The 23524-nt window shown below is 42.7% G+C and overlaps 1 long non-coding RNA gene across 1 annotated transcript; it reads left to right on the top strand.

Annotated features, from left to right (window-relative positions):
* The first annotated feature begins 7883 nt into the window (after nucleotides 1-7883).
* On the top strand, nucleotides 7884-23148 carry LOC141765270 (uncharacterized). The gene is made up of 5 exons (XR_012593433.1): nucleotides 7884-7941; nucleotides 16498-16610; nucleotides 17191-17401; nucleotides 22770-22884; nucleotides 23011-23148. It is a non-coding gene; the product is annotated as an uncharacterized LOC141765270 (long non-coding RNA).
* Nucleotides 23149-23524: the final 376 nt, after the last annotated feature.

The raw sequence follows: 23524 nt of genomic DNA on the forward strand, positions 1-23524 counted from the left end.
GAATATCTGGAAAGATAATCTTTACAACCATCAAAAAATCTGGGTTTTGCTGACGATTGTCGGGAGGGAGGAATCGGGCCCAAAATCAGCTTGATTCTCGTGTAGTGTGTACCCGGCGTTAACTGTGTGTTGAGCATATCCCTGTACTCTTCTCCGTTATCAAAGAGTTGAAACGAGAAGCAATCAAGCACGTCTATCCAAACTTTAGGTGGAATGAGGGGGAGCAATTTATTCATGTCACCCGTTTCGCAGGCCACCACATCATAGGAATATAATGCTGCTGGATTGCAGCACTTGTCATAAAGAAGAGCTGCTAAAGTATTCTGTCATCCGCGTCCAAGTGTTTAATCTCTATTCTCATCACAAGGCTTTCTTAAAGTGTTTTAGCATTTGAATTGCGGCCCAAATTATTAACTTGGTGGTATTTCTGCAGGCAAACAGAGCCAGCGCTGCAGAGATAAGGCTGCAGACCACAGACAGATAAATGTTGCGTTGAATTTCAAAATGTCTCTATATGCTCACAGACGCTCCAAAGATATTTGAGCATCTTTTAAATGTTAATTCTTGTGAGGGACGGGAGGAGAGAGAGAGAGACTCGGAGCCTGCGAACGAAAGAAATGTAAAGTTGCTAATTACGGCGGAGATGAGAGAGAGGCGTGAGGGAGGAGATGCACGCGCTGCCATAAATGAGAGCAAAATGAAAGAAGAGCGAGATGAAGAACGGTTAAAAGACAAAACTAGATGTAATTGGAAAGTAGGGGTGAAGTCAGAAAACGGGAGAGAGAATGGAAAACATAATCAAAGCGTGGCAAGCGCGCCTATAGGTCTACTAAATTAGTAAAGAGCGGGAGGGAGATAGATGTGGGCAAAGTCGGAGGAAGACAGAGAGCAGAAAAACAAAACCATTTATGAACTCAATGTAAAGAGATTAAAGGCAGAGAGAAGGAAAATAAAATGAGACGGGGAGCAGCTCATGCTCCTCTGGCAGCAGCCTCTCATTAGCTGTAGCTCGGTTGCTTAGGGGACCGAGTGGGCCGACTGTCGCCACGACAATGGTTACCACTCCCTGCGGCAACAAATGCTGATTTTAATTAGAGGCGACCTCTTTGTCACTCAGACAGACGGACACACACACACAGACTGACCAAAGCACCCCGTCCTCACTAACACCCTGGCCGAGTCTTGTGAGCTACAAATAAACAGCGAGACGGAGATGTAGAGGGCGAGACAGATGAGCAGCCAGCTGGTGGAGAGAGTCTGGGACAGGAGAGAGAGAGAGAGAGAGAGAGAGAGAGAGAGGGAGAGGAACTCGGGTGGGCGCTGCACAACATGAAGCCTTAGGCATCCTGCTGTAGGACACTCTCATGCATTCAGTGTTTTATGTAATCAGGCAGCGTGCTGACTGGAGTGCAGTAGAACACGGGGAATCACAGCAGCAGACAGGTGTCCTTGACAGCGATGCCCCAGGGGACCAGAGGGAGCCTTTTTTTCTCCCGCTGTGATACGACAAGAGACGAAAGCAGCAGACGTGGTGCGTACATGGCTGATGCTTCTGTACGCACTGGAATGGAGAACGTTTTTTTTTTTTTTTTTGTCACGTAACTGCAAAAAGCTGCTAAAAGTTCATCCAATGTTTAAGCTGATATACTATAAAAGACAGCCCAGGGCACAACTAATCTGCACTACCTGTGTCAAAGATTGAGGCTACACCCACACTAATACATTTTCCTTTTAAAAACTGATAACTTTTGCTACGTTCATGCCAAGCGCCCACGCTACTCCGCCGTTTCAAGCCCTTAAAACGGAGACGTCTAAAAGCGCTGCTGACCCTGTTTGAGCGTGCCCTCCGTGCATCTACATTGACAACAATGGATTTGAGGGCACAAAAACGCGGCATGTGAACAGCCTTTTGTTGACTCGCAGACTCCAAGTAAAACTAAGATTAGTGCTTATCAGTGCTCTTGTGTCTGAGCATCTACCGCCACAGTCTGGGGTCACAAAGGTCACAGCGAAGTTAGTGAAAGGTGAGGGTGTTGAATCAAAGTATTCCCCCAGTGTAAGACACATCCTTGATGTGACAGTGCCATTAGCACACCGGTGACAGCTTGCTGTTGTGATTGGCTCATTTGGTAGCTGAGCCTGGTGATCCGAAGTCAGTTACAGCCTCTCGCCATATGGGATGAGGTACGTCCGTTTCCACTGGCACACACTCACGTGTGCATGAATGTGAGCGTGTTTCCCGAGGAAATGGATGTATTCCAGGATACTAAGCTTTTCTCACATCAGACAGCTTATCCTGGAGGAACACAGCATTTCTTATCAGGTACAAAGCTGGACTCACCACCAGGGAAAACAGACCATCCAGTACAATGTGAAGCCGCAGCTTCAAAAGGGCAAACGGATAAGAAAAAACGAAGCCAGCCGATAGAACGCTTCCACAAGACATGCATTAGCACCATATGGTTTGTGAAGTGGAAGACCATCAAAAGATGTAGAAACGTATTTGCATATCAGAGTGGTGATTTGATGTGTTGTCTGGAATGGGGCTGGTTTCCATATTTGTAGTATTACGGGGTTTTATGTGCCATTGCAAAAGTAATCCAATTACCACAGCAACCATTTTTGGTCCTAACGTCCTCTTAAAAGACAACTGTCAAGTTAGTAGAAGGTCAGCGCTTCATTGTGACAGATCCATATCAGGGTTTTGTTGCTATGCAACAAAAACAGCACATGTTGTGTAAGTTATAGCAAACACTCACACTTCTTGTTGGATAACAAGATTTATATTTGGCATGCTATACATAGTTAAAGAACAGCACACGCTTATTTGAGTATTTTCCTATTGATGCTATCAGTCCACCAATGTATTTATTCAGAGGTTCATCACTAGTGTTAAATCTACCAGAAAGAAAAATAATCTTATTGCTGTCTTGAGGGTTTTTTTCACCTATGGTTTAGTATTTCTGGAAACTGGGGACAGTGTCCCTGTGTTAATTGTTTATTTACCTCTTGTTATATGGTAAATATAAAAAAAATAAAACAGTATCAGAGTATTTTTACATCAAAATCGGATCAAAATCCCTGTCTTTTCTCTTCCTGTAAACGGTTTCAAATATTTGAGGACTCATCCTGCACTTCGGGGAATTTAAAAAAATTCATCCAATCAAATGAGACTTTGGCGACTAGCAACCAATCATTTGTGGATCAAATGGATATACGTTCTTTTGATCGAAGTAGCCAACAGAGCAATATGGAGAGAGGCAGGAAGAGATGTGTTTTTTGGATATCAGCGGGCAAAAACGCTGTTTTTGATTTCCAAAAGAATGTGGTTGAGGTCAAATTCATTCAAACGAAAGTTAACAGATTTTCAGCAGACTCTGTGTCACTGCAGCGCGGCAGGATATGCAGTGGATGACCACGGTGTAGTTTTGCCAGTGGGTGAGCGGGGGACTCCGGGCGCTGTTCATCTACATCTATTGCCCACGCTGCAGTAACGTTACCAACCAGCCGGTTGAAAATCGGCATAGTTACCCTTTCATCTCTCCCTCGTCCTCCGCCTGATCTGACAACAGGTGAGGGAGGTGTGTGTGTGTGTGTGGATCCAACAACCCTCTGCTCTGTGGCTCCTAGCTCCATATCGAGCTAAACTCTAAAGCTGGGCATACACTGTACGATTTTAGAAATGTTGTTGTGTAATATCTACTCCTACTGTACGAGTAGATCGTACACAAGAGGCACCAGCGTATGTGGACTCGCAGTTGGCTAGGTAGATGTGGACAGTAGAGAATTGGAGGTAAGCTAGCTACATTTTACTGTATCTATGGTACATTGTTATCCTGATAGCTACGCTCTGATTGCTAAGTAGAAAAAAGGCTCTGACGTTGAGGAATCAGCTCGTGGCTCTGCTTCAGCTGTGCGAGAGCCTGTGGATGGCCAACCAAAATTTTTGACATGACAGAAATTCATCCGACTGTCCAACGGCCGGTCGGGAGGAGTTAATCGGTCCTCGGTCCCCCCCTGTACACTGCACGGCAAACGACATCCGACGAAGCGGAAATTTGGTCCGACTCTAAAATGAGTAGTGCGCTCAAATCAATCCTTAATCCTACAGTGTATGCCCAGGTTAAGCCTGCCCACTTTTTAACGGCCCAATCAAATGTGAATGATTTGATTTAAATCCCTCTTGTAACTGTAAACCGCTGAAATAGAGACACGTCACTGTACAGCAGCTGGAGACACTCTAACTTCCGTTTCATGGGGACTTTAAAGCATAATTACACATCTTTAGTTGCCTCCTAAAGAGTATCACCTGTATGTGGTGTTAGGAAATAATACACATCGGGAGCAGTATAGACAGCGTGCAGACTCTATTTCCTTCATCCTCCACCTGTGAGGATGTGAGATGTGCATTTTCATCTTTTTCACCGTTTCACTTTTGGACTTTATTTCACACCGTTAGAGAGCTTCCAGTGGCAGCGAAGAGCCAAAACAAAACTGCATGCAGAGTGAGAAAACACAAAATCTCACCAAATCCAGTCCCTGCAGAAAGAAGCAAATTTTGAAATGATTTCAACTGAAATTATAAACAGTACTACAAGTGTTATTTAAGATGACAAATTACTCACGGCAGCATCTTCACTTTTGAGAGAGGAAATAAGGAGGAATTAGGACCACGGCCTTCAAGAGAAAAGGGCGTCTCTAGTTCCTGTCCTTTTCACATAATTTAATTTGTGGTGGAGGAACATAATCATATGTAATCTGTGCTCATTTAAAAAATTTAATGAGGCTCGACTGCAAATACATCAGCGACTTTAGTCTTGTCATGCGTTAAGGGTGATAGGAAGCAAGTGAAATTACACTGGTATTATCAGTTTGGAAAAGCTCACTCGATAGGAAATGAACAGTTTAATTCTAAAACAATATATCTACAGTGTACCCATTATACAGTATAGACGCTGGTGAACTCAAAGTTAATACTAGCAGTTCATATATAGAGTGTCATTTTCCAGCTGTGCATATCTAAATGTGGAACAAAACTGAACCGACCTGGATTACCGACTGTGATGATTATGACTATGATTTTCAGAGTGATTGAAGCCATCCACAGTTGTCTTTTGTCTGATAATTGATTTGTTCTTTCTCCTTGAAGTGAACAATTCTTGTCCATTCTTTTCTGCCTCAGTGGCACAGCAAGCATATAAAAGAGCTGCTTGTGGAGTTTTTTTAGCAGTGACAGCAGCAACTCGGACAAACGGATTCACTGAAATCAAGTGGTGGTCGCCCAACATTCATCCTCTGGGGATCATGAATGTGTGCATAGAATTTCATCCATTCATTGAAACTATTTCGGTTTTTGGTTGCAAATGTTTTGGAACACCATATGGAAATCTGGGATACATGGTAAATGATCTGGATGTAATTTAAACATCTAGCAGCTTTTGTCTGTGAGCACTCATACTGTCTATTTAGGATGTAATTGGCCGTGGGCTCTGGTTGTCACCATGATGGAATAACGCCACAGAGAGAGGGCACCTTTAAATCCAACCCTCCCCTCTCCGAGCCAGACTGTATGGATGTCGTGTCATGTAACCTGTCAGTAGTGTTAACCTTTGGGGAATAGTACAGCTCTCTGTAGCTTTACATCTATTAATATTGATATTCTATGACCTTACAGCTATTCTGTTTGTCCCAAGTCATTCAGTGAACTTCCTCTCCCGGGGACGCACCATTTTACAGAGCAAATTTACCCCGGCGCACCTTCATTAAAGCACTGAATAATTTATCCTTCCCAGATCCAGCCCCTCCTGTTTTTGTTTTTTTTGCTGACTAGATATAATGTAAAGCACAGTTAAATAGGTTTGAATGGGTTTCCATGTCTGACGTCTGCTCCTCTCCTCTGAGCATGAGTTATTCATATGACATGGAAGCCAGTGGACTATATCAAATGGACTGTGTGTGACCGCTATGTAAATAGGAAGGTATTGTATTTCATACGACCTGGCCCCTTCAAAGCCCGGCTGTGCACAGTATTCCTATAAAAAAGGAAATTATCACCACATACGGTGTGGATACCTTGAACTTAAAAAAGGTTTTGGTGTTTTTCTATCACAGTCTCGTGTCTGTGAAAGTCATCTTATACACAGACAATATATCACTAAGGCAGTGATATACATACAGTATATTGCCACTGCGTCAAAGTACCATGTAACTTAATATAAGTGTCATTTTAACCAATTGTTTTTTTGCACAAATTAAATGAGATATAACGCATTAATTGGTGAGCTTTAGAGGTGCTGGTAGGTGGATTTTATTACCTTTAGACAGAGCCAGGCTAGCTGTTTCCCCCTGTTACCAATCGTTATGCTTAGCTAGGCTAAACTGGGTTTTTTTGCTGGTTTTAGCAGCTCTCAGCAAGAACATGAATATGAGTTTTCTTACAAAAATGGACAAAATAACAGCAAACTCCCAAAACATAATGCATATGAATACAAAAAAAACAACAACTACAATCTCAAAAACTGTCTCATACGTAGCTGAATTTAAACCTTGCTGGACCCCAAGGCTGGATTACCAACTCGGCAAAGCAGGCAATTGCCCTATAGGCCCCGGAAACCTGAAGGGCCCCTATAGCCCCAGGTTCAGTGTATGTGAATTGGTTTTGGTAATTTAATTAATTCGTCAGGGAATTCGCAAAGTACCATCCCAACTAAGGTGTGTCCTGCTTCATTAGCTCATTTTGTGGAGGTGTCATTTACTATCTATGGGTCTGATAACCGCTGATATTGCCCTTTCAATCGGCTGATATCATTTGAAGTGGGTGTTATTTTTTATCTAGCTTCTGTATGTATACTGCATAACAGAGTAGTCTTTCTTGCAGAGAGTAGGATAAGATTGATACCACTCTCATATCTGTCTGTTAAATGTGAAACTGGAGCCAGGAGGTGGTTAGCTTAGCATAAAAACTGGAAACGGGGGAAACATCTGGCCTTGCTCTATTCAAGGATGACACAAATCCAAAACAATGATCAGATCAACTGATGCATCTGGTTAAATTTAACAAGGTGAAACTGTACAACCAGTTCAAATAGTTACTCACTAGTTGCCCTTTATTCAGTACATCAGAGCCTTTTTTTTCCTTTTTGAATTGTCAAAGATTCAACTTCTCTTCCCCAAATGACTCCACACAACCCTGATTTAAACCCTGATTTTCTTCATATTCGCTCAGCTCCCGGCTGATTCTTTTCATCTGTCTTCGGGGTTAAGAGTTTGTCTAACTATCGCTACTACAGCTCTGTCTTCTTTTTCTCCAATCTCCCTCCATCTCGGGGGGGCTCCACAGTCAGCCCCAGGGCCCTTTGCTCTCGGGGCCTGGCGTAACAGAACTAGCGTGTCTGCATCTTCGATCTCAGCGAACATTTCTTTCCTCCGCCGCTCACCACAGTCCTCTGTGACCAAGCAACCTTGTTAGATTGGTAAAAATAGAAACACCAGCGAATATTTGAGAGAAGCGAGAGACTGTGTTTATAAAAAAAGGCAGAGAGAGGGAGAAGGAGGCAGGTAATGAGGGAGTAAGAGCCTGGGAAATATATGTGCCAGCTACAGAAGCCCTGTGTAGGTGAGAGAGATTATATGCCCTTGCTGGTTTGGCTGATTAGCAATGACCTCTGCTACAGAGGCTGCAACATCGCAAATGGCAGCCTTTACACACTTAGATCAGTGTTCAAATTGTGTAGCTTTCTAATTTGAATATTATATGCAGGCTTTTTTCTTTATGCTACTTCTCGTACCTTTCTGTAGGGAAACAACGCATCAATATCTGTTGTTATGGAGTCGTTCCAGAATGAATGTTGCATTTATGGGCGATTATATGAAATCAAACGCGAAAAAAAAGGAAATACACAACAGATGGTCTGAAAGAAATCTTCCCTCTTGATATTTACAGTAAGTATAACCTTGGAGACAACATGCTCTCGAACACAGGAGAGAAATATCACATCCATTTTCAAAGTTTCATCTGAAGTTTGGAGCGAACTTCCGATGGAACTAAGGTCAAACTTTAATGCCATGGCAGATATTTTTGGCAGAGTCAGTGGTGCCACTGCAGAGAAAGCCCTGCTGAATTCAGCATTAAAACACTAATAGTTTCCACCCAACTTGTCCTCAATCAATAAGATGCCAGTGCAAGTGTTTGCTCTCAAATGAATTGGGAATTCATATCGTTTTGTTCCTCCTCCTCCTCCTCCTCCTCTCCCTCACGACTGCTGTGCTCCCGCTGTTGGTGCTGGTGGTTAACTTTTCCGCCCGATAATGGAACAGAGTGGACTGCTTATCGATTTGTTTGTCTAGATACAAGTCGGTGCGCGCTCTCGGCGGAGCAGCGCTGTTGCATTTCTGTGCATTGTGTGGCGGCCCGCGGCGTCGATGCTTCAAATTAGGGAGTGACAAGAGGGGGTGGAAAATAGGTCATGTGTCAGCTAATGACAAACATTGTACATTTTCAGGCAATTTGCTTCCTTTGCGCACTTGATGAGGTCAGTGATGAATCTAATCTATGAAGTGCCCCCTCGCACTGACAACGAGCCATAAGTCTTTGGCAGGGAGCGCTGTATGCATAAGGTTGGTCTTCCTCAGTGAGCATGGTGATGAATGAGAGCTATTATGGTTGATGCATGTGATTTCTGCTCCATGTGGACTGCTAATATTGGACTGACCCCAGTGCCCGAAGTGAGCCGGTACCCAGCGGTACGCAGTATCGGCACTTCTTTATTTTACTCCTTGGTGTACCGTGACTTTTTCTTGCGTACCGAAACAAGCTGCCGGTACTCTTTTTATGCCCTCTCCATATATCAGGTTCTCTGGGAGATTCATAATGGAGATTCGTAACAGCATTGCACCTGAGTATTTGCGCCGAAAACTAACTTTTTTTTATTTGTGAACAAATATAATTAATGAAACATTATTTAAACGTTGAACCTTGAATCTGTTCTTTTAGGGCAAACATTTCCAGAAGAATTAAATGTTCAGACGAAGGCTGTGATATGAAGTTTGGTTCATCTGATATCCAGGTGGCTCGGTTCCAGCAATGGGGCAAAGATCTATTATGCGATAATTGTAGTTGCCTTTTAGCCACAGGAGTGCAGGTGCATGTGCTCAGAGGATGGCATATGGAGGTGTGTGTGTGTGTGTGTGTGTGTGTGTGTGTGCGTGCGTGTGTGTGCGTGCGTGCGTGCGTGCGTGCGTGCGTGCGTGCGTGCGTGCGTGCGTGTGTGTGTGTGTGTATAAGGGTTGGGGTTGTGGGAGGCTTTCATCTCAGCAGTGCTTTAAGGCCAATATAGCAAATGGCGCGGACTGACCAGCTGCTTGACGTGCTGTTCAACCGCCAGTAATCCCAGACTCCCTCCAGAGCCACCACTGGCTGGCTGCCCATATCTCTCCAGCGCTCTCTCTCTGTCCCTCGCTCTCCCTTTTTATCTCCCCCTGTGCTATCTCTCCACTAATGTCATGCTGCTATCTTGTTCTCCGTCCTGTCACTCAATTAGGCCTCGTCTTGTCTTCCATTTGATGTCAGTCTTTTTTTTATTCTAAACGTAAAAATTTGACTCACCTCCCGTCGCTGCTACTTTGTTTCTGAGCTTGCACATTAGATGGTTGTCTACATTTCAGGCACTTGTCTCCCCCAAAGCCTTCTTTATCTAATTCTGCGCTACGGGCGCAATCATAATTGTCTTGACAGTCACGCGGTGAGAGAGGCCGACAAGGCAGTGTAGACGGAGGCATCCTTACGCTCTCACAGATTCAGCGCTGTCAAGGTCCTCCTGTCCTTAGCCCATAGCCTCTGGACACGGCTGGTCCTGTTGTCTGAGCAGATTAGCACAGCACAGCACAGCACAGCAAAAGCATGCTCAAACAGAGAAAAGCATACACACAAATGCTCGCATATGCATGTTGCAGACACATTGCAGACACATTGCAAACACAGTATGAGCTCACGGACATGCACTGTAAGCAAAGACTGTATATAAAGATGGGCGACATGACAGCTCCCCTAAAGTGAAGCCAAAACATCTTGATCGCCCCCCTTGTGGCTGGCTGCAGTATAGGTCATAAAGCCCGCCAAATCCATGTTAGTGGATGGGACCATGGATGTATAAAGAGAACTGGATACAGCATTGGAGGCGGGCTCCTGTTCATTCCTATGAGAGTAGCTCAGTGGCGCATGAAGCCAAAATGGCTCGACTTCCGAGTGATAAAGTACCCGGATCGTCTGGCGATCTTCCGCATCCATTGGGCCAATAGAGCAGGCACAGTAGCGTTTCCTTTACTCCCCCTCCCAGCCCTCGCTCCAGCCTCAGTCTAGGTCTCATTCACATGAACGGGGGAAGGAAAATAACTCTAGTTTCGGCTATTAGTGTATTTTACAACTTTTAGGACCTAATGATTTAAATAAGGACTCTTCAGGTGTTCGTTGTTTGTTGATTTATCTAAAAAGAAAAAGTGTCACTTTCCGTGCTGCCGGTTGGCCACTACGAAAATTTGCCTCAAAGCCTGGTGCTCCTCCTGGGGGCTTGGATAGGACATGGGCCAAGCTAAAAAAGTCAAAGTACACGTCAAATACATTTTTCCCAAAGATGGTTTCTGTCATTTTAGATAGTTCTTATCACGCTGATGTATATTCAAGTGTTCATTTTGATTTTAATTACTTATTTGATGCTATAAAAAGGGAGTGAGACGTCATGATTGAAAGCTAAGGCTGTGCTCAGCTCGCAATTGGTTCGGGCAGGTGACCTCGATACCGTGGCTCCAGCCCTCCGATCACTACTGCACAGACTCTGGCTCCAAATGACCTCAAAATCTCAAAATGGCAGCTCCGGTATCCGAGATATTTTGGCTTCAATTCTGTACAGTGGGAGGTAGTGGAGACGCGTCATCCATCTGTAATGAGGACGAGTGCCAGGTTGCCGTGTTGCTGCAAGATGCCCGTCCCTGCAACTTGGCAATGGAGGACGTAAACACAATAAGATGATTGTTGACTTCTTGACTGTGTGTTGGGCTGGAATATGGTTATTTGATGAGTCAGTCCAGCTGAGCATCTCTCGCCTTGGCAAACGACTCCCTCATTAATCTGACAGACAGCAGTCTATTTCTGGTCAGCGCTCCGCAGCTTTTCTTGGAGTAGAAATTGAGCGCATAATTTTATTATCTTTTGAATCTGAAACTGAGGAACAATTTGCACTCGCAAAGCCTTTGTAAACATAAACAAACAACAGCTGTGTTTATGCAACTGCTGGAGTCTGCTTGGCTTATGAATAGAGTCTAGCTTAGACATAGCCATTAAAATGTTGTGCATCACATCATGCCAATGAGGAATCTTCTCAACATCAGAAGCATCTATAATAGGAGCAGTGGTGGAATAAGCTCCGATCTCCATTGTAGCAACGAGCCAAATGATAACAATCACAAGGGACAAAACAAGTGCAGCATTCAAGTAGAATAAGGTAAAAGCATTCTGATGTAACATGCAATATAATATATAATAAGTATAATCAACATATTATGGAGTCTATAAAAGGAAGGTTCTTGATGCACTTGACAGTACTGCGAACACTGTGGACTAATCACAAAACAGTAAATTCAAATGTTGGTGTCTAGACAGCTGACATGCTATCTTCAAAAGGTGAAATGTCTGTGCGTATTGTGCAACTAATCTTTTCTCTATTATTTCATCTTTTGCCCTTTCCTGGGAAATCAGTATCAGTCCTTGGTATCTGTTTTAACTTGTGTAGGTGTGTAAAGCATCCCCACATCGGTCCGAAGGGTCGTGATTTTATGGTATTAACTGACAATGTAATTACTGTAATTTGATTGGTGCAATATCTGAGAGGGCGGGAACTAAAAACACATAACGTAAATTCCAAATTAGTTTGTCACACTATGTCATGATTTCACAGGGTAACATCTGGAGCGCTGTGGATGAGTCGTGATTTTCAAATTTTCGAATAGTTTATGCGACTGTCGTCCTGTCTTGAAAATATATATTTTCCCTTGTTTGTACCGTTGCAGGCGCCACCTGGTAGTAACGTTAAAACATGTGTGGCACGTTCAGTTCGGCTCTTCAATTCGGGGAGTGTGTGGTGGTGTGGGGTTCGTTGTCATGTTTGAAGAATAATGCAATAGTTCCCAGTGATTATCGAATAGTATTTCTGCTTAAAATGCCCATCCCTAGTGAATACAGGACTACCCATTGCGCTGAGTTTTAACAGTCTGGTCGAATGGCATCAGGCTGTCAATCGATTAGAATATTTAAATCGCAATTAATTGCATGATAGCCCATAGTTAATGCAAATTAAATGCACATCTTTTATCTGTTCAAAATGTACCTAAAAGTGAGATTTGTCAAGTATTTAATACACTTATCAACATTGATAAGCTGCTTTATGTACAGTAAATGTATGTATATATTTATTTCTGGAAATCAATTAACAACACAAAACAATGACACATATTGTCCAGAAACCCTCACAGGTACTGCATTTAGCATAAAAACTATGCTCAAATCATAACATGGCAAACTGCAGCCCAACAGACAACAACAGCTGTCAGTGTGTCAGTGTGCTGACTTGACTATGACTTGCCCCAAACTGCATGTGATTATCATAAAGTGGGCATGTCTGTAAAGGGGAGACTCGTGGGTACCCATAGAACCCATTTTCATTCACATATCTTGAGGTCAGAGGTCAAGGGACCTGTCTGAAAATGGCCATGCTAGTTGCCAGTTTGGAGCGTTATTTAGCCTCCTTATTTAGCGACAAGTTTGACATGGTTGCCATCAATGGATTCCTTATGTTTTCTAGTTTCATATGATGCCAGTATCTTCACTTTAGCACTAGCTTTAAAACTGAGCCCGCCCTTTGACAGCCCCATTATTTTTGCTTAAAATGCCCATCTCTAGTAGTTACAGGACTACCCATTTTGGTGAGTTTTGACAGTCTGGTCAACACAATTGGGGCAAACACACTGAATGTGCGGAAGCTCTCAATAACTCAGCAGGTACATGAAACAAAATGTAACGTTTTGTGAATCAGTGCTAATATTAGCGAGCTAGGCTAACCCTTGGAAAGTGGGTGCAATTAAAACTAGTGGAATTAAAACTTTACAGCGCAACAGGTCCTCCCACGTGTTTAATACAGACCAGATATCTTAAATTGCTAACGGTACATAATCAAAGCTGTGTGCAAAAGGGGATTAAAGGCTTGTATCAAAGGCGATAAAGGGGGGCTCCAGCCATTAGCGCACCACGGAAATTGACAGCGCTTCTCCTAATAACGCTGGCAACTCAAATGTCAGTCAACTGCTGCCGTGGGAAACGCCCACCCAGAGGTTTGCACCTTAGATGCTGTTTCCAAAAAATTTCCAAAAATCTGCTCAATATCATCATAGTTTATATTTTTTGTTTTACACAAAAAGTGAGTAGAATTCAGATTTCAATTCACCTTTAATTGACCGAAGAGGATGTGTGATTGGTATGAAGCTCTGTTGAAAGTGACTCCCAGTCTTCATGTTTCGGTTGAGACCATTTCCACTCCAATATGCCAGCTGCGACTTTTAAGGCAGGCTGAGCGCGTGTCGCTAAATTGTTGTTGTTGTCGCTGACTTTGAAGCAAGGTAATGACACAAACATCACTCAAAATGCAATTACACCCCAGCCCCTTTCTTTTTGAGACCCAATGGAGTGTTAAAGTGAATGAAGGGAAATGTAGTGTGAAACCAGCGAGGCTGCATGGGCCGGGCTAATGGAAGCCACAAATGGTCGGACAGGAACCAGTCTGTCCATGAGGACTCCACCCCTCCTCCTCCTCCTCCTCCTCCTCCTCTTCCTCCTCTTCTTCTTTTAAAAGTCACATCATGCTGATGGAGTGAGAGAATGATGGAGTGAGGACTCAGTGAAAGTCAGACGAGGATATTGAGGATATTTTACAAGATGACAAGTTTATCCGAGGCGGGGTGAAGCGTATTGAGAGCAGGAACGTCTACCCAAGGATGTGTAGTTACAAGGGGGGCATGACTTGAATGTGGATGCTCTAAATGAGCTGTAGAAGATGTTTGTGTGTGTGTGTTTAGCCCATCTGCGTGTGTGTTGGGGGCATGTCACTATTAATTCCTTTCACTTTAGGCACCGTTTTAAGTTACAGGCCCAAGCAGCATTCTCTTACAAACCGCTGAGTGCGCGGAGACAGCTTCAGTCGTTTTCTCCAGAGGGACGAGAGAGATACAGAGACCGCGAGAGAGGAGAAAACTGTGGTACATACAAACACAGAGGAAAAACAGAAGAAAATACAGGCATGAAAAATAACAATAATAATAAGGGAGAAAATATTAAGAGAAGGCGGCACATCTCTGCAGAGAAGCCGGTCTCTGAGAAGCACCAAGGGAGAGAATGGAGAGAATAGCCTGTATTGTTTTCTCTTCCCTTTGATTTTCTGCCCTCAGCAATAACACCCCCCCAACCCCCTCCTACATACGCACACACACTCACATACACACACATATATACGGTGGCAGAAACACTCAGGGCTTGTTCTTCCTGTAACCAAAGATATTTCCATCTGGTTTCTTTCTGTCTGTGACCAGAAAAAGAGAAATGTTTGCCCTTCTTGTTTGCTTCTAAAGGTCTGTTATGTCTTCCGGGGATGAAATAAATATCTCTCTAAGCACCGTTTAGCAGCTAATATTCAAGACACTAAGGTTTCAGTATGTGACATGGACACTGACGTCAAAGCTAATCATCTATCACAGAAACATAACCAGCATTGTTTGAAAAACTAGCTGTTCTGAAAGACTCCTCAAACCTTCGATAACCTTCTCTTTACCTCAATCCAAACAAAGATGGTGGCCAGAAATGACACGTTTCCTTGTTCAAATTGTACAATATGAACAAACAATTAGAGATTTCAGTATAAGTAATACTGGTATGCCTATATATTGATGTTTCTTTCCAATATTGTAGATTTTCATACAAAATAATGTGTTAACTTGTCTTGTCTTTAAAAAAAATATATATAGCATTTCTGGCTACATACCCGATTCCCAAAGCCGAGGTATCGCTATCGAGACTGAAAAAGTCGTTTCAGTGCATCCTTAGAAATGATTTTATCATGTCAAGGCGTGTATCATGCAACAGACACAATTCTGAATGAGTCTTTGAGGACTCTGGAAACACTTTTAGAACAGCGATAAGTGTTTGTTAAATTACCTACTGAAATTTTCAAAGATCACAAAGATATTTGGAAAATCAGATGCTTATAGCTCTGTGACTCGAATATGATGAATATAAACTGAGTGGGAGCTGCCAAGGTGGCCTCAGCAATGCCAAAACTATATATATTCAAAAAAAATATTTTTTAGGCCTATTACTATTATTATTATTATAAAACAAAATTTATAATAATACATAAGCTATCGGAATCTTATTTGCCATGCCCGCACATTTTTTTTATCTGTTCAAAACGTACCTTATAGGGAGACTTGTCAAGTATTTAATACTATTATCAACATGGGAGAGGGCAAATATGCTGCTTTATGCAAACGTATGTATATATTTATTTTTGAAAATCGATTACCAACACAAAACAATGAAAAATATTGTACAAATATTGTCCGGAAACCCTCACAGGTACTGCATTTAGCATAAAAAAAAAATATATGCTCAAATCATAACATGGCAAACTCAAGGCCAACAGGCAACTATGACTTGCCCCAAACTGCATGTGATTATCATAAAGTGGGCATGTATGTAAAGGGGAGACTCGTGGGTACCCATAGAACCCATTTTCATTCACATATCTTGAGGTCAGAGGTCAAGGGACCCCTTTGAAAATGGCCATGACGGTTTTTCCTCGCCAAAATTTAGCGCAAGTTTGGTTATTTCAAACAGTATATATATATATATATATATACGTATATATATATATATATATAAAAGCCACTTATCAACATAGGTTGAGGAAGTGAGGAAGACGGACTGAGTGAGTGTGTCCACCAAAACAGTAAATAAGGTAAGCAAATACTAAAGACCTACAGCAGAACGCATCGAGGATCATAAGCTGGTGATATCTCAAAGTGTAGGTAACTCAGTGGATTAAGAGCTATACAAATGAACTTCACTATTTAACCCCGTCTGTAACCACACTGAACTCACGTGAACTTGATGCATCACAAAACCAAACTTATCACCAACAAACCAAAGAATTTCGCTCTGCTACTCACAGAAAACTATTCAGCTCCTGTCATAGAGAAACGGATGATATCTGTAAGGATCATCTAAGGACTTCTGGTCCGTTTCTCGACAACTTGCGAAGGCCTGGTGGACCGCTAAGGGATGCCGGGCACGAGGACTGGAAGCGGTGCTTCTGAATGCCAATCAGAGTCTCTGGAGACACCTGAGCCCCCAAACCGTCTCCCCCTCTCCTCTGCTCTCATCTCTCCTTTTTCTCTTGTCAGGCGGAAGTGAATGCTCAGGGCTACACGTGTTAAGCAGATGTGTGGGAATTGGAGAGAACATCAAGGTTAAGACGAAAGGTGCACAGAAAACCCCAGGCATCTCCGCTGCCTGTGTAAGTATTTATGTGTGAGAGTCTCGAGGGAGGAGGACTTTATTTGCATATACAGGTGTGTGTGTCAGAGAAAAAGATGGGTATTTTTATTCACACGTCTACATGTACCGTATGTTTTTGGGTGTAATTTTACAGTGTGTGTTCATATTGGTGTGCTGGTTTGCAGAATGAATGTGAATATATACATTATATATCATATATATATTATATATATTATATAAATATATAATATATATATTATATATATGTATATAATATATATATATATTATATATAATATATATATATATTAATATGTATATTGAGTGCCAGGGGGAACAGTGATAATAACCAACAGTACATTGTAAATATTGTATTTGGTGTTCATCTGTGCTCATGTATTAGTAAATAGGATGTATGCATTCACACATGCTTATGCAAATGCATTAAATGCATGTTCTATAAGTGTACAGTGCATGTATATGTATCTAATAAAATGAATATGTAAATACACGTGTGCATATATTGTTTGCATCAGTATGTAGATGTACAAGTATAGAGCAATGATAGTAGGATAATATGAGGATGTTTAATATTACAGGATGTTGAGTTGGAGCTCTGTACCAGTCATACATTATCGGTCAGAAGGATCCATGAAAGCAGTGTGCAGCCTGCACGCCAGCCAGCATTTCCCTGTGTATGTTTCATGAGGATGACGATATGATGATACAACAACAGCGCTCAGCCGTATAATTTTAACCAGCTTCAAAACTTTCCCCGCTGTGATGAGGAACCCTTTGATGTCTCCACAGGTAACGGGTGGCGGTTAGACGGCGCGGCGAGGCTGCTGTGTATTCAGTTGGCCTGATGCATTTTTTATTGTCTTTTTTCACCATTGCATTTTTTTTTTTTGTTAATTTCAATTTGCAAAACACTTTATGCAAAAGCCTATTCTTCATCCAAAATCCTGTAAATAATTCAAGTTTGTTGACTGCATCAGGATAATCCTACTAAAAAAAAATCACAAAGCTGAAGGCGCTTTCAGATTGAACGCCAAGATGTATTTGCACAAACTTGACTTGTTTTCACATTCTTCTTTTGCTACCAACAGCATTGAATTTAACATTTATCTGGCATCTATAAATGGTTATTGATGTTTTTTCTGTGGGTTTGTTATTGTTGATAATACATTCCGAAAAGTTTACAAGCAGTATGATTTTAATATATGGCGTAATCAGTGTTATATACTGTAAGTGTGGGGTCGCTAAAGACCCGACGTATGAATTAATGTTTGAAAAACACCCATGCATTTAAAGGGGACGTACAGTATCGTGCTCATTTTAACATTCATACTTTTATTTGTGGTTTCTACCAGAACATGTTTACATGCTTTAATGTTCAAAAAACACATTATTTTCCTCATACTGTCCATCTGAATATACCTGTATTCACCCTCCGTCTGAAATGCTCCGTTTTAGCACCTGTCGCTTTAAGATCCCCCTCCCGAAAAAAGCCTGTAAGTCTGCTCTGATTGGCTTGCAAGAAAAATATGGTGCGCCTTTGCAAAGCTAGTTGTCAAGAACAGACATTCCCATTCAAATCAAAAGTAGAAGGATGGCGGCCATTTTTATGTGTACCGTTGCCATTGCAACCGTTGTAGCGGGCTAACTTCCGTATAAACTGACAAGTCGAGGACTCACTCATGCCGGCGTGATGTGTACAACAACAGTGACTGTGTGTGCGTGTAGTCCCGCCACGCCGGCTGTCCCTTTTATAAGTAAGTCAGAAAAAAAGTATGGATTGGCCTAAACAGACGTCAACTCAGCTCTGTGACTACCTACCGACGGAGCAACACACTTTACAGCCCCACTGACGTACGTTGTCACCATAACAACAAACAATAAGCGCCATTTTCTTGACCACGGCAAACAGTTCAATGTCCGTTCTGCACCTGTTCTATTTCTATGGTTATGACTACTTCTCATTCAATCTTAACATACTACAACAGGTGTGACGAAACCAACAGAACAGTGTAGGTGACATTAATCAAGCACACTCCCACACAGTCCCAAGAAGATGACTAACGTAAATTAGCCAAAAATCAAAATCAAAATCAATGGAATCACCGTTGCTATAGGTGTTTAACCTTTTCCAAAACTGACTGCATGTGATTATCATAAAGTGGGCATGTAGATATTCACATATCTTGATTATGCTAGCATGACGTGGTTGGTAGCAGTGCATTACTTAGGTTTTCTGGTATCATATGATACCAGAAAACCACCAGCTATTCGCACCAGCTATTCGCCACAAACAGCCAGTGTTTGAACTATAGGCTATACACGGTAGCTGTAGCCACGTTAGCTAGCTAGCAATGTATGCACCAACCATGTACAGTAGGCTATGTGTTTGTTTGACTCGGACTGATTTAGAAATTTACCAGGAACTCCCAACTCTTTCTCTTACTTCCCTCCAGACACTTGACCAGCTTCAGTCTTAACAATATACTTTAACAAGTTTAACAAAGCTAACTTGACAGTGAAGGCGATATCAATTAGTTTCACTCCCACACAGCCCTGAGAAGAGGACTAATTAGGCAAAAGTGGAAACACCTGTGTGGGTGTACCATTGCTGTTTGGGGGCTTAATATCATCAGTGTTGTTGTCATCGTTAAAAATGTGGTAAAAAATCTGCTTTAAAAATGCAAATACAAAAATCAATTTGAAAATAGGATTATTGTGGGATTCTTAAGTAGTAATTGGCAACTCATTTGCATTACTCCTCATTCATCTCTTCTATTTTCATTTCCCAGCAGCATTTTGAGTTTTCAACATTGCAAAAGACCTCTTTAATGAAAACTGCAGCGAGCAGTGTCATCTTAAAGCAGGAAAGACAACAACTTTTCTTTAAGGGGACATACAAATCCAGGTGAAATCAGTTTGAGATGTGCTTGAACCGCTTATTAAAAAATTGTATGTCGGGCCATAGATATAAAACAGTAGATGTGACGCGTTCTGATGACTTGCCATTACGGGATGGAACCATATGGTGGCCATCTTACCTGGGTCCAGTTTTAAACTTTCTGTAATTGGAACCTATGGTGAAAGAGGCTTACGCTATGTTGTCCTTATAATCCTTGTGTTTTTCTACCAATACATCAGTAGCCTACTGTTTTTTATTTAAAGTAATGAGCATAAGACAACTGTGTCTAGAATGAACCAAAAAAAAAATTTGATTGATCAAATATTTTGATTATTATAGCACACAATAATTTAATTTTTTCAATTTTGCCTGAACTTAATAACATGTAAGAAGTATCTTTGGTATTCTGAATGGCTAATATACTCTATTAAAGGGACTGTTTGTAACTTCTTACACGTATAAATCATTGCGGGTCGGTGTCCCATGCGCGCTTGCTAGACTCCAACACAAACTACACGGAAGCACCAAAACCGCAAAGTTATATCTAGTGAAGCCCGTCTGTTAAACATTGTTGGTCGCGGTCGGAGTACGCGGGGGAGACCGTAGCTTTGGTCTCCAGGGCCGGAGTCTCTGCTGTACTCTGCTCCTCTGCTCCTCTGCTCCTCTGCCTGCCTGCCTTCACTCACACAGCGCGCTCATTCTCGCTCTTTCGCTCCACTCTCACGTGCATGCGCGCACACTCCACACTGCAGAAGAGTTAGTTTAGCTCTGAGAATATCTAGTGAATGTACAGTGGACGTTTAGACGTGCAGATATAAATGCTGCAGCTCCTCCAGACCAACAGACGTTTCCCGTGTCTTGTGAAGTGACGGAGCTCCTCAGCGAGAAACGTTATCGTCTCCGACCAAAACTCCGGTGTCTCCCCTGTTCCCTCCGGCCGCGGTCGGGAGGCTGAGGCAGGAAAAGCCAACACTAGGATCAGCAGTGATTCACGGAGAGACCTTCGTCTGGTCAGCTAACATTACTGCCAAGCAGGTGAAATATAGAGTGATATTGTGGTTTTAGCTGACGTGTGTCGCCTCACTGTTTTGAGCGATGCTCGTTCATGTCTACGTAGAGCGAGCACAAGCGTAAACGCAAGCAACTCACTAGTCTCTTCGGTCCTTTTTGTGCTGAATAGCTGACAACCAGTAGCTGCCCATAGGTGGCAATTGTAAACAATGAGATGGCGGTCAGTTATCCCATTAGTTACAACGTAATGTCGCATCTACTGTTTTATACCTATGGTTGGGGCAGTGTTTGTCAGTTGGTTTTGAAGTTCTTCTGTCCCCTAGTGGACACACAATCAATGAATGCAGCTTTAAGATAGATCGCGGTTGCTCAAATTTGCTCCTTTCATTGAGAGATTTCCACACGGAAGTTCATCAAAGTAAAAGAGTAAAACAAAACCTGTGATAAGAATTGGTCTAATTGGTGTCATAATTTTCAAAGGATGTTGCGGTGACAAAAAAAACAGCAAAAAAACAAATCGCAACTTGAAAGTGTAGAGCTTATCATCCCTTGCTATTCTCCTCTTGTTTGTCAGCTTTGACAACAAAATGTCGATAGCTATCAAAGTAAACCTTTGTGAGGCAGCTATAAAAGTCTTTTTTGATGATCCTGCCTCGCAAATTGGGCAGACAACACTTCCTCTGGAACTAGATTGCACAGGAAATGTTATTATAAGATTAGTTGTCGTACGGTGTGTGCAATGTGGGGTTTTATCAGTGTAGTTTTGGTTCATTTCCAATGCATCATGCCAAGATAATGGTAATTAGTGAATCAGTGAATCATCATCAGTCTTGATCGGGAAATGGTTGAATTTCATTTTTGGGCCATAAAAGCGGAATTTATTATCAGATGTACTCCTCTCATTTCCTGACTTAAGACTTCCAGATCAAAAAAACAAATCTCCTTGTGTTTAGCCGATTACTCACTTTCTATGCTATAGCAGCATACACACATACACAGCATGGATTAGTATGTCCTATATGTTTACACAGGAGATGATATAACACACAGAGATGCGTGATAATTTAAATTGCTCATATCCTCACACACATACTAAACATGCATCTATACCCTTCTTTCTTTTCCCTCCTCAAACATGCTCCATCTGATGGCAAACATCCTAAATACACACGCACGCTTGCAAAGCAAACATCGCTCTGCTGCATAATCAAACTTGGACGACATAAATTCAGGCAGCAGCATGTCATATTCAACATTCCTCAAGTGCCCAGAGTGTGAATATGGTTTACCAAAGGGTATTCATATCTGAGCCCTCTTCTCTTTCCGTCTTTGGAACAAAAGAGGAGTTAAACCAAAACTTTTTCTTGCCAGCCAGACTCGAAGCCCGTGCACTGGTCCCAGCTGTCATTCTGCAGCCATGCGTAGCGGAGACAAACAAACAGTGGGGGCTGCTCCGTCTCTGAACGCAACCCATCGATCATAACGCGGCACCGCACATTTCCTGGAAGAGGGAGACAAGATGATGCGGAGGGGGAGAACGGTGGAGCCGGTGCACTTGTGTGTGTACGTGTGTACGTGTGTGTGTGTGTGTGTGTGTGTGTGTGTGTGTGTGTGTGTGTGTGTGTGTGTGTGTGTGTGTGTGTGTGTGTGTGTGTGTGTGTGTGCAGATACAAGAGAGGACTGGAAGACATTCTGGAGACATCCTCTCTGAGGTACCACCCAGACATCTGCCACCTCCCAGCCCGGTCTCCTGACGGTTCCTCGAGCCTGTGGTCAGAGTTGTCGTCCCTACGCCCACCACATCCGGGAGGATGGTGCAGCATTGGCGGAGATGGGAAAATAATACAGTGGGAGGTTCAAATGAGATAGTGGAAGAAATAAATGAAAAAATGAAGCCCATGGGGACTAAAGGCGGGAGATTAAAGGGGTAAACAATACAAGAGGGTGGGAAAAGGAGAGGAACAGTGGGATTAGAATCCCAGCGATAAATCCTTTCTTCGTCTTCTTCTTCTTCCCTCCTCACATCCAGGGGCTATCTTCACTCCCAGAGTCCCCCAGTCCCCCTCACCTGCCTCCCCCCGCCCCTCACCCACACGCCTCCAGGCTGCCTTTACTCTCATCACCCCACCCTCAGTCCTGGAGGAAAGTTCAATCTTTGCATTTTCATTGTGGTTTGCCCACACCAACCCCGCGCCTCATGAAAGTTTCATCTCCCTCTCCCTCTCTTATCCTCCCTCTCTCTCTTAGCCTCTTGTCACATATGCATCCACGGCTGGATCCAGCTCCCCAGGTGAGGAATGATGATGAGAAAGCGCGAGGCAACCGGCAGAGATTTTCCATGCTGGGCCGTGAGTGCTCGGGGGTGAGTGAAAACAGTCCGCGTGGTGGAAGACTGGAGTTGCCTTCATATCTATGCCACATAGCCCAAAGCAAAGGATGCAGCTGGTCTGATTTGAGGCCTTTTTTTTTTTGCTTCACTGGTACAAAGATCTTTTGGGAAAATGCCTCCCCAGATGAATCTGATGTATGCTCAAGACACACGGCTGAAATAGCGAATATGACTCCGCAGACACAAACAGAGGCTCTTGTGTGTCACGCCCCATGCATGCCAAGTGAATGTATGTATTAAAACCTCAGCTGCACAGTCAGCCACACATGCACATGTGCACGATTGTAACATTTATTCATGCTCACATTATCACAAAACAAACACTGGCAGGCCAAGTACAGAACCAGGTTGTGGTGTGCCAGCTAGGCTATAAAAAGGCCCCTGCGAGCATGGCAGATTATGAGAAAAGGTTACTATGGTGAATACCTCAAGATGCATGATTGTCAGGGAGCCTGACAGAAAAATGTATGCTCAGTGCAATCTTGATATTATATGAAAAATGGCAGCGAAACATTTCTTTTTAGTTCCACATGATAAACAGCATTTCCTCTGTAGCATGGTTACCAAACTGTTCCCACCCTGGGGGGTTGGAGAGACATTGCATGGGGGTCAC

This window comes from Sebastes fasciatus, chromosome 3 (genome assembly GCF_043250625.1).
Source record: "Sebastes fasciatus isolate fSebFas1 chromosome 3, fSebFas1.pri, whole genome shotgun sequence".
Classification (NCBI taxonomy): Eukaryota; Metazoa; Chordata; class Actinopteri; order Perciformes; family Sebastidae; genus Sebastes; species Sebastes fasciatus.